This window comes from Tiliqua scincoides, chromosome 3 (genome assembly GCF_035046505.1).
Source record: "Tiliqua scincoides isolate rTilSci1 chromosome 3, rTilSci1.hap2, whole genome shotgun sequence".
In the NCBI taxonomy this organism is placed as follows: Eukaryota; Metazoa; Chordata; class Lepidosauria; order Squamata; family Scincidae; genus Tiliqua; species Tiliqua scincoides.
The window spans coordinates 227,436,351-227,448,555 of NC_089823.1; the positions used below are offsets into that span (position 1 = coordinate 227,436,351).

At 45.7% G+C, this 12,205-nt stretch overlaps 1 protein-coding gene and 1 pseudogene across 6 annotated transcripts in view; both read left to right on the top strand.

The window, feature by feature from the left end:
* NLGN1 (neuroligin 1) overlaps positions 1 to 12,205 on the top strand; it is a 569,544-nt gene that overhangs the window by 183,940 nt on the left and 373,399 nt on the right. The window lies entirely within an intron of this gene.
* On the top strand, positions 11,979 to 12,098 carry LOC136646355 (5S ribosomal RNA; annotated as a pseudogene).

The following is a 12,205-nucleotide window of genomic DNA, read 5'->3' on the forward strand; positions in this document are numbered from 1 at the left end:
GCTATGCCACTGAACCTGTGTCTACCAGTGAAATTAGACCACCACCCACAGTGAGGGTGTACAGGTCCAGCCTATTTATACACAGATTTTTTATACACGGATTTCACTCAACACGAATGGCCCCTGCAAATGAGAAGGAATGTGCTGATCCCTGGAGAAGGGGAAAAATGCACCCCTTTACAATCAGTTTAAAAAACTGAACAGTCCTTTAACAATAGCCTCCTTAATGAGAGAGAGAGGGCAGCTGGCTGACAATCCATCAATCCTTCTCTCTCCAGGCGACCCCTCCCTTCCCCCTGAGCACGTGAAAGAAAAGTGATCACTTTGTATTGGTGAACGGAGGGGCTGAGTGAAGCACCTTTCTAAGCTCTTGGAGGATGACTGATTGATGGATTGTCTTCTTAATGACTCTTATCTTATATCACAAAGGTCAGCAAGGCTGTTTTTAAATCACCGGAGCAAAGAAACTTTGTTTTTTAAATTGATTTGCTATAGTGCGTTTTTTGCCATCCACGTGAGTGCTTGGAACGGAACCCACGTGAATAATCTCAACCTGTAGTTTCATCATCCTCGGGGGTGGGGGGGAATTCTCCAGAAATATATTGAGATGTATCCAAAGAAAGGCAAGGTTAGTTCTGTGTGCCCAAGGTTGATTTGGGCTTGGGTGTCTTGCAAGGCATCCCTCATGCTGCATCCCTTTCGAAACCATGGAAAGCTTGGAGAACAGTTTGTGATGAGGCTTGAGCATGGGTGTCTCAAAAGCAGAACACCCAAGATTCCAGTAGGAGCCAAGCTGCTGGTATTAAAATTAAGAGAGAAAGAAAAGCAACCCTTCACTGCCACCATACCAACAATGACTGAGCATGCTTAGTGGTTTCCGGGCTCTGAGGTAGGTTGAGGATGATACTGGTCACCGCAAAACGGTATTCTCTGTTGTTGTTATGGTATCCTATTGATATGGAAAGATGCACCAGAAAAATGATCACATCTGCTGAAACAAAATGGTGTCAACTGCCTGTCTGACAAGCCTCACCTCCCTCTCTCTTCCCCTTCTTTCTGCCGAAAAGGCTTTTTTGGGGGCAGTAGCATAGCTAGAGGGGGGCAAAATAGCATATACTGCAGGCGCCACAACGCATCATGTGAGCAGTTCGTTCTACTCACTATTGGAGCCATTCTGGGCAGTGACGGCAATGTGCAGGTGCTTGCCGAACCAAACAGCACCTCCTGCACATTGCCGTCGCTGTCTGGAATAGTGATGGCAGGTGGGAGGGGCCACTTGCACAGCACATTGTGGTGCCTGCGGTAATTACCATTTTACCCTACTCTCTAGCTGAGTGATTTTCAACTTTTTTGTCTCATGGCACATTGACAAGGTACTAAAATTATCAAGGCACACCATTAATTTTTTGACAACTGGCAAGGCACACCATGCTGCTGGTGGGGGGCTCACATCCCTAATGACCCTACTAATAAATGACCCTCCCCCAAACTCCCCAGGCAAACCTGCAGACCATTCGTGTCACCCCAGTGTGCCATGGCGCAGTGGTTGAAAATGGCTGCTCTAGTGACTGTTTTGGGGTCATGCACAGGTGCTCTGTCAAGACTCCAGAACAACAGAAAAGCAATAATGATAGCCATGGCTCTTCCGGAACTGGTAAATGAGACCAGAGTGGGAGCAAATCAATTTTGCATCCCACTATGCAAGGAAATCTTCTACCACAACCTCTGTGTGCCTGTCTCCTACGGCACTTGACTAGTAGAAAAGGAGCTGCAACCTTTTGACAGGCTGCATCTTCTTTAGCAGATGCGTGATGGGCAGAAATTCAATACTTGCAACTTTATCTGGTATGGAGATGCGGGGACACGGAAAACGGCACCAGCCGAATCTCTGTTTATCATGTTGCTATTGAAGAGCAGTGTCAGAGAAGTACTTGCAGCTCTGCAGTCTCAACAGAGCATAGATTGGACTGATAGACTACTACGATCTGTTCCTGGAAGGGCCCTGAAGCAAATTTGCAACCAGGTTTTACAAGTCTGCTTTTGCACCTCTTGTGCAATATGGGAAAGGGCAATATCACATCCCGTGCATTGAGATAAACAAGTTTCATGTGAGGGTACAGCACATGCATCTTACTGCAGGGAAGGTGTACAGTGACAAGACCATTGCATCCTGGACAACTGTAACCTGGTCAAATGCGTCCAGATACTGGACATTAGCATCTCTTCTTTTTGCATCCCAGACATTTGTGTCCCAGTATATGTATATTTAAATTAGGTATATTAAATTTACCCCTGCTAACTGGGTAAGAGGGACTTTTCAAGTGGGTGCTCTTCTTTTATTTAGTGGGGGGAGAGTAACTGGCCCTCCTCACCCCAGCATTGTCTTTCTAGTGGCTGTTTGCTGGTATTCTTTTGTGTACTTTTAGATTGTGAGTCCTTTCGGGACAGGGAGCCATTAGTTGTTTGATTTTCTCTGTGAACTGCTTTGTGAACTTTCTGCTGAAAAGTGGTATATAATTACTGTTAATAATAATAATAATAATAATAATAATAATAATAATAATATACTTTTTTATTTTTATAACATAAAGTTAGGGTTAGCATTAGGGCTTGGGTAAGAGGCTTAGGATATATACATGGGGTTTGTTGCCCAGTTATAGCTTGTTTATTGCCTAGTTATAGTGGGACACAAATAACCAGGATGACAAAAATCTGGACATGAATGTCTAGGTAAACCAATGATTGGGACATATTTGACCAGAACACAGTTGTCCAGGATGCAAATACCCTAGTACAGTGGTTCTCAAATTGGTGGGTTGCAACCACTGTCAGAGGCAGGGGCAGGGGGAAGGCAGCGACATGAACATCAGGATCATGCCACTGTGGGGAAAGAGGGGGCTTTTTTAAACATCTTACCTGCTGCCAGGGTCTGGGGGATGCGGGGAGCTCCGTGGAGCCCTCTGCAGGGCTCCTTGCAGCTTGTAGAAAGTAATTGTGACCAACTTCCAGGTTGCAATCATGAAACCAAAAGTGGGTCGCGATTGCCTTTTTCTGCTTTCTGCAAGCCTGGGGAGCCCTCCAGAGGGTTCCACAGGACTCCTCACACACACACCCCTGACCCTGGCAGCAGGTAAGGTATGTTTAGAAAAAGCCCCTTCTTCCCCTGCAGCAAAACCATCCTTAGGATTGCTTCACTGCTGTTCTCCCTGCCCCTGAAAAGACTTACCATGGAGCTCAAATTCCGAGAGTGAGAACGAATGCCTTAGTAGCAAGATGTACAAATTTTTTGACCTGTGAATGGTTGGAGGCATTTTTGACTAGCTTTTTTTAAGGTTGGTGTGCCCCTCATTGCTCGGTGACACACTTCTGCCTCCAGCTGTTCTCTTCCATGGTCCCCATGGAATCTTCAAAAGAAAATAGTTCTTTACGCAGTGTGTAATTAGTCTGTGGAACTCCTTGCCACAGGAAGTAGCGATGGTATCTTGCCTGGATGCCTTTAAGAGGGGATTGGGGGCAAATTTCTGGAGGAAAAGTTCATCATGGGTTACAAGTCATGGTAGGTATGTGCAAGCTCCTGGTTTTAGAGGTAGGCTACCTCACATCGCCAGATGTAGGGGAGGGCACCAGGACACAATTGTGTCTTGTTGTCTTGTGTGCTCCCTGAAGCATTTGTTGGGCCACTATGAGATACAGGAAGCTGGGCCTTTGGCCTGATCCAGCATGGCTCTTCTTATGTTCTTATGATCTAAAGATAGCCCTCTCGGTGTCTGCACCATTGCCTCTAAAGAGTATTATTCTATTTATTGTACATTAATTTTGTCTTACTGTCAGGTGCCTTAGAAACCTGTCATCAGGCAGATAGGTGGAAGATACATTGTTCAAATCCATAAATAATAATAAATTAAAGTATTCACTCCCTGCTGGTTCCCACAATGTTCAAAGCTGCTCCTAGACTACAAGCTGCGCGATCTGCGCTTCATCATATCACCTTAATCCTTCTTTACTCTCTCGGCACTTGAAGGAACATGAGAACTCAGCCTATTCTCTGCAGCTGATTCTCTTATTGCCTTTTGGAAAAGATATCTGGGGCGGAGCAAAGTTGCGTGAAATAATACTGTCACAGTCAGCAATTAGCTTAATTAACTCTGATTATGGGTTGGAGTGCTCCTGCAAGTGCGTGGGAAAGGTAGTAACTTTGGAGAGCTAAATGCACTTGCAAATCTAACTCCCGTCTATAGAGCTACCACCTGCACAGGGGGAGATGTTCCCCAGCTCAGGCCTAAGAGACTCTTGATTTTGTTAGCAGAGTTGCCCTCAAGAAATTCCAAAAGTGTATTGCTGCTTTATCTGAAAGATTTGATAAGTGTTTGAGACATTTGAGAGAAGATTTCACATTCTGCTACATTATTTTCTTCTCTACTGAATACAGGATTCTTGTTCCTGCTTTACAAGGCAACTTCTGGGAGTTCTGGTTTTTAGTGGCAAGGGAATAGGACAGGCATTAAGAGATCAGACCCATTATGGGCGGGTTGCAAGGACTGTTGAGCGCATTGCTTAGAGTCTGGGGCCATAAGAGGGTTTGAGTAGTCCTACAAAGAAAGAATTGTCAAGATGGTGGGCATAAAGTATGAGTCCCTGTGACTGGGGGATGGGGGGTGCAGGGAATCCATGCCATAAGAAGAGTAAAAAGTCAGTAGAGCAGCAGTTCTCAAATTGTGACCCAATTTTGGGTGGGTCGTATAATTTCACCTGAGTTTTGCTAAGCATCCGAGTTGTCAAGCCTTCACTTTTTTTTTTACCACCCAAAAGTGGGTCCCAATCCACTGGTGGGTTCTGGACCCACAGATTGAGAATCACTGCCATATCCTATCCCCATTCCCAAACCTGATCCACTAACATGGATCCACTTGATTTGTGCCAGCTATTTAATTCCTACAAGCCCAAGCGGACCTCTTGCAGCTGTTGGGGCTTACTCTGGGGCAAGGGGATGAATGTCCCCTTACCTTGAGGAAGCTGCCAGCCTTTCAACTTCCCCCATATGATGTAGTGCAGCCCACACTGGCCCCACTGCATCAGAGTAGGGAGGGGGTCAAATTGGATTGGCCATCCAGTGCGTTTTAATCACTCTATCTGACCATGCGCCACTTTAAGCAAGAATACATTCTTTAAAACAGTAAAAATGTCTGCTTGGCAATATACTTAAATGGAAAATAATTATGTGATCTGAAATAATTAAAATCTATCCACGGCGCTCCAAGACTCCTTGTCTATGTGGTCAGGCACTTAAATATGTTCCTGCACTCTCCACTGTCAAAATACTGAGAGGTGAAATATACCATGTCCTCCTTTTTAACATCAGTTACTTTAAAGCTGGAGCGCAAAAGGTTGAATTATGTGCTCAATAATGGTAGACCAAGCACACTGAAATTAAATGAGTTCAGAGTTCATTAGGAGGTCCCCATTCACTTACAGCAGTCCTCTTGTTTCTGCATTGACGCCCTTCATTGCCTTTATGAAATGCAAAATGCAGTCATTTCTTTTGCTCCTATTTTTCCTCCCCAATTGACGTGGGGGTCTATTTCCCCATTAATGCTAATGAGAGTCATATGTTTGCGGCAATGGGAGGTTGAACTGGGCAGGGTCACTTGATTAAAGAAAAATCACTTCTGGAGGCTGAGTGTGGAGGTTTAGTGTCTTTGGTTTAAAAAACTGATTGAAACGATTTGCTTAGTTTACCAATATATATCATTTACATTGCAATAAATCACATATTTGATTTTGAATAACTTGTTTTTTTTTTCAATTGACATGGAGCAATAGCTGCTAGCTGGGGTCAGAGTGGGGAAGAGAGGTGTGTGCCTTAAGGCAGTATTTCTCGAATGATGTGTCAGGACCCACTGGGTAAATCATGAGCAAATTTCAGGTGGATCCCCATTCCAAGGTGTATTTTGTTTTAATGAATTAGACTTGATGCTACCATGGTATGTGACTGCGTTTGGCAAAATTATAGATCTGTTCTTTTAATCTGTTCTACTATGTCTATGCTTTTAACATTCATAGCCAATGGGACTTAGTCCCGAGTAAGTGTGGATAGGTTTACAACTTTTGGGATGTTTGGGGAATTTTTTTAGAAATAGATCAGCAACTGCTTGGGGGGGGGGGTTTAGGAGGGTTTTTTATTTTACATAAATTTCTAAATTTATATTTACTCTAAACTTTTAATTTATTTACTTGATTGATTAATATTTGTTGTATGGGGGTGTTAAAAATTTTCCAGTTGATGATATCATTTCCATTGGGTCCCAACAAATTGTCATTCTAAAAAGTGGGTCCTAGTGCTAAATAGTTTAAGAACCACTGCCTTAAAGAACTTGTGGCTAAGCATTATAGCTTAGTGGTAGAGAAACAGCCCGATCCGTTGTATCTTGCCACACAGTGATGAAATGCCACCAAGACAGCATTGGCTGAATGCAGTGGAGGGGTTTGGGGCTCCAGAAGCCTTCTTGGGGTAAGGGAAGATTTGTGCCCTTGCCCCAGAGTAAGCCCCTGTGGGCCCAGTAGGTTAACCGTGTTCTAACTGTTACCCTGCACATGCCCAATCTTGTCTGATCTTGGAAGCTAAGCAGGGTCAGGCCTGGTTAGTATTTGGATGGGAGACCACTTGGGAATACTGGGTGCTGTAGGCTTATACCATAGTCTTCCGAGACTGAAGGTTGCCAACCAACCATACTTTTGGAGCATGTCTACATTGACCGTAAAGACAGATCAGGTCTGGGAAGGAGGTTAGGATTCAGCTGCTGCTGACCCACCAAACCAGTTGAACTTGCTCCTAGTTCACCCTCTTCCCTACCCCCATTGCCACCCCATTCTACCCGCTCCCACCCCATTCTAACTGCTGCTCCCCATCTCCCTCTAGTCCTATACATGGTCTTACCTGAAAAGGCAGGCATCCATAGTCTGTCACTGCAGGTACCTGACAGCTCAGCTTTTCCTGAGTCACATTTGTGACAGCCAGTAAGTGCACTTTCTTAGCACACCCTTAGGATTGGGCCCTAAATTTGTTGTGCGCAGAAGGTCTTTGGTTAAGTGCTAGATATCTCCAGTTAACAGATCAGGGGCTACGCCTCAGGAAAAATTGTGTGGAGAAACCACCCAAGAATGCAGACAATACTGGGTAATCAGCTGGAACAGTGGCTTAGGGCCCAATCCTCTCCAACTTTCCAGCGCCGGTGCAACCGAAATGCAGCCCCGAGGTAAGGGAACAAATGTTCCCATACCTTGAGGAGGCCTCTGTGAATGCCTCCCTACCACAGGATGCAGTGCATGCCACACTGGCATGGCTACACCGGTCCTAGAAAATTGGATAGGATTGGGCCCTTAATCAGTTGTCACACAACAGGGTCAGGCCTCTCTTGGAGCAGTGGCATAGCTAGAGGGGGTGCAAAGCATATAGATTTTCAGGAAGCCTCACTACGGTGTACAAGCAACCTCTCCCCCTCCCCTTCGGAGCCACTCTGGGCAGTGGGAGCAAAACAGAGGCAAATGCCCAGAATGCGTCTGCCTGGAATGGCTCTGAACGGGAGGGGCAGCTTGCATGCTGCAGTGAGGCTCCCCGCAAAACTTTGTGCTTTGCACCCCCTCTAGCTACACCACTGCCTTGGAGCAAGGTGTAAAGCAAGAAGGATTCAGAGGCAAATTCAGGTTTAGGGATGGCATGGCTGCTTCCCCTTCTCCGCCTTCCCACCATGGATGTCCTGCTGAAGGAAGGTGAAATGCCACACCTCCAGAAGGAAGGGACTGCAGTTGTAGCTTCCATAGTTGCAACTTTTCTTGAATAGAGAAAGGAGAGAGAAAGTCAGGGGCTCTACATACTGCTCTATTGTGCACCCTGCTTTGTAAGGCCGCTTCATACCTTCACAGCCTGGGTCTTTGAAAAACATAAAAACAGAAACACAATGAACTTGTATCTTCCATTAATCCGTTGCAAGTTTCCACATAAAACAACGAAGCAGGAGATACGAGTACATTCAGTCCGTATCTCTTCTTCCAGAAAATTCAGGACAAGATCTGTTTTTTTTTTTCGTGAAAGGCTTTCCTGTCTTCCCGGCTCCTTCCATATCTAATTAAATGCAAAAGCAGAGGGTGCTACACACTCAGGATCCAGTTTGCCATCTGAAGCATCATTTGATTTCAATTTAGATGCCAGCTCTGTTCCCGCCGTAACAAGCACATAAATTATTAATTTCTGGTCCTGTTGTTCAGCACAACATCCGTTATATGTCCCACAAGTCTGATTAGAGGAAGTTGCAGCCGATTAGGTCTTTAATTTACATTGGCAACTCGTTTTGAAACCCTTCCCTTTATTGCAGGCCCACCTCAAGTGTAAATCATCTGCACGTGGGCTACAGTTTTTCCAACCGTTCCTGAGTTGGGTCATGCACATTTCCTTTCATTTTTCTGGGGTTCTCAAGCATGAATTCAGGTGGGTACAATGATAACCTTTCAGACCCGTGGAGTGCTTCAAATCACCTTTCTTCTTTTTTCACAGTGGGCCCTGCTTATCTGTGGGATCGGGATCTGCGGAATTGACTCATAGCATATCCGACCCCATGGTTGGAGGGCCTCGCAGGACCTCCTGGACATCACCAGAAGTGCTTTACAGTTATGACCGGGTAGTCTTCTGAGGCCTCAGAAAGGCACTTCTGATTTGTTGAAAAACCGGAAGTGTCTTTTAGAAGTCTCTAGCAGGAACTTCTGAGGCATGGGGAGATTGCATGTGACATCCCTGTACCTCTGAAGACCTCCTGGAGGCTTCTGAGAAGCACTTCCAGTTGGAGGGCAGCACCCCCCTCCCCCCATGGATTAGATTAACCGCAGAAATCAGCATCCACAGTCGTTCCTGGAATTGATCCTCCCCCTGTGTATATTGAAGACCAACTGTATATGGCCAATCAAGTGCAAAGAACTTGATAGGATTCATGGAATTGTCAGAAGAGGTTATGGGCTAAGACAGTGATTTTCAACCTTTTTTATCTCATGGCACATTGACAAGGTACTAACATTGTCAAGCACACAATCAGTTTTTTGACAATTGACAAGGAACACCATGCTGTTGGTGGGGGGGGGGCTCACACCCCCCAATGACCCTACTAATAAATAACCCTCCCCCAAACTCCGGCGGTACACCTGCAGACCATTTGCAGCACATCCCAGTGTGCCACAGCACACAGTGGTTGAAAACGGTTGGGCTAAGAGAAGACTGGGAAGGAAAACACAGAATGAATGGAGTGGGGTGTGTGTGTGTGTGTGTGTGTGTGTGTGTGTATTCAGTCTAGAAGTTCCTCTGCCTTTAGTTGCAAGATAGTTGCACATTCAACAGAGATTTTTTTTTTCCCCTGGCATGGAAATGCAGTGATGCCTGCCAATCATACCACTATAAAAAGTACAGGGAAATATATCAACTGTAAGAGCCAGGACGGTGCAGTGGTTCAGGAGTCAGACTTAGACCTGGAAGATCCAGGTTCAAATCCTCACTAAACTAAGAAGCTTCCTGGGTGACTCTGGGCCATTTGCTGTTCACTATCTTCTAACCTCACCTACCTCACAGGGTTGTTGTGAGTACAAAAGGAGGAGAGGAACTATGTAAACCACCCTGAGCTGCTGAGAGAAAGGGTAGTATAACAATGTAATTGATTAATAAACAATTTAGCCTCAATTGTGGGAGATGAAGAATCACATTTCCAGATCTGCAATATATTTGATCTGTTGCTGGCTGAGGCTAAATTATTATGAATAATTTTTAGGAATCATCTGCTTAGAATAGGTTTGGAATGATACTCTGGGAGTATCTGGGAGGCCTTCTCAGGGCTGGTGATCTGAAGGCACTGGCGTCGCTAGGAGGTTGCAGGGGGTACGGGCCACACCGGGTGACACGTCGGGGGGGTGACGTACCCTGGGGGGTGACGTACCCTGGGGGGGAGGACATGCTTACATCGCAGCATTAGGAGCTACCCCATTGTGCCATACACCATTGGATGCGGAATGTCCAGCGGAGTGCGATGCAAAAGACAGAATTAAAATCGCTCCTTTTGTTCAAAACTTATACCCAAAAAATGAAAAGGAAAAAAACGAATGGATCCCTATGGAAAGTGAAAGTGAGCTGTATCATGCGTTTACTCATGAGTAGGCAAACTTGCCATAGTGCATTGGAAAGGGCAGGCTGAGAGGACTCCAAGGAAGTCAGAATGGTCCTGATCCAATGAATGCAGCCTCCAAAAACACAAAAGGGAGAAGGAGGTCCCTCCCTCCCAGCTGCAATCTGTTGAGCCCTGTGGAAAGCGAAGCGGTTTCCTCACGAGTAGGCAGGCGTGCCTTGGCTGGTGGTCAGGCCAGGCAAAGGGGAATATGAGGACACCAGAAGGGTCCTGATCCGATGGAACTGGAGCGCAACAAATGCTCCAGAAGGCAGCCTCCTCCCCCCCACTAAAAAGGACAAAAAAGAGGCTTGAACTGGTAAGGATCATGTTTTCTATTTCGCACTTGTGAAGCCGGGTGGGTCTTTATCTTGATGTGCCTGAAATAGAAGAATTTTAAACTGGGCACTGGGGAGGACTGGAAATCTCACTGATTCTTTTTTTGGGGGGTGGGGGTTATTGCAGGTAGGTTACAGAGTAAGCTCCATTGACCACTATGGGACTTACTTCAGAGTAGATTCACTTGGTGGAACAGGACTGGCTCCCCCTTATGTAATTATTTCTTTTATTTTTAGTTATTTATAATTATTTATTTTAATTTGCTTGATGATGTCACTTCTGGCCATGACATCACTTCCAATAGGTCCTGGACAGATTGTCATTCTAAAAAGTGGATCCCAGTGCTAAAAGTTTGAGAACTGCTGCAATAAGGTGTTAGTAAGTTGACACAGGGGTGTGTGTGAGAGAGAGACTCTACAAGTTTTCAAAATCACTAAAATCAGAATTTGGAGGCATAAGACCATCATGTTATATATCAATCCATGCGTAATTTCATGCAGAATGCAATGAAACAAACAACATTGAAATATCTGTGTTCTAACAAAAGGTACAGCCAAAAAACCAGTGGGGGTAGGGCGATGGTACATCACCACGCCCACCACCTGAGGCGTTGCCCCGCCCACTGCATGGGGTGATGTGCAGGCGTCCCGCACCAGGTGACGCAAATCCTAGTGATGCCACTTTCTGAAGGCAAGCTAGTATTCAAACCAGGTAGCCCATTAGTGGGAATGGGCACTCTGAGGACTAAGGCAGACACTAAGGGTGCAATCGTAACCAACTTTCCCACACCAAGCTAAGGGCACTGCAACACTGAGGTAAGAGAATAAACATTGCCTTACCTTGAGGAGGCCTCCGTGACTGCCCCCCAACTGCAGGATGCAACACGGGTCACACTGGCATAGCTATGGCAGTGCTGGAAAGTTGGTTAGGATTGTGCCCTAAGTTGCTCAGACCAAGGAGGTAGACCAGAGGAAAAGTTGTATAGGAGAAGCCAGAACTCAACTGGTTGCTTCTGCCTGATGGCAGCTGCAATATCACCTCTGGGCCATTCAGAGTGGTGGTGCTGAAGTATAGCAGAGACCAAATGTCTAAGCAGCAACTGATGTGGTTCAGAGTAAGCTTTGCTTAGATATTGTTATCAGAGTCTTGGTTTGAAATCTCTTACAGGTGTTACCCTGTACCACAATTAAGCATGCGCACAGTCTTAGAAATAAACTGTGCCTCTTATATACAAAAACAAAACAAAACAGCAGGGCAGTAGCTAAAACAAGGCAGTGTGGGGAGTTAAGCTTGGGGAAAGCGTTCCAACCGTCTGCATTTACCCCAGGTTGTAAATTGGCCGTACCATCTGAATCTAGGTAGCACTCTGTCATTAACTAAGCCTAAGTACCTATTCATGTCAACCCATTAGGGTCGAGGCAGCTGGATGGCACTGATAAACGCTGTGTTAGCAGCAACTGTTACCCTGCACATGCCTGATCTCATCTGATCTCGGAAGCTAAGCAGGGTCAGGCCTGGTTAGTACTTGGATGGGAGACCTCTTGGGAATACCGGGTGCTGTAGGCTTATACCATAGTCTTTCGAGACTGAAGGTTGCCAACCATTGCTTATAAACCCTATTTCAGCTCAGAGTTTTGCCAGCCAGCCTCTTAGAGCCAGTCAGGCATCATGGG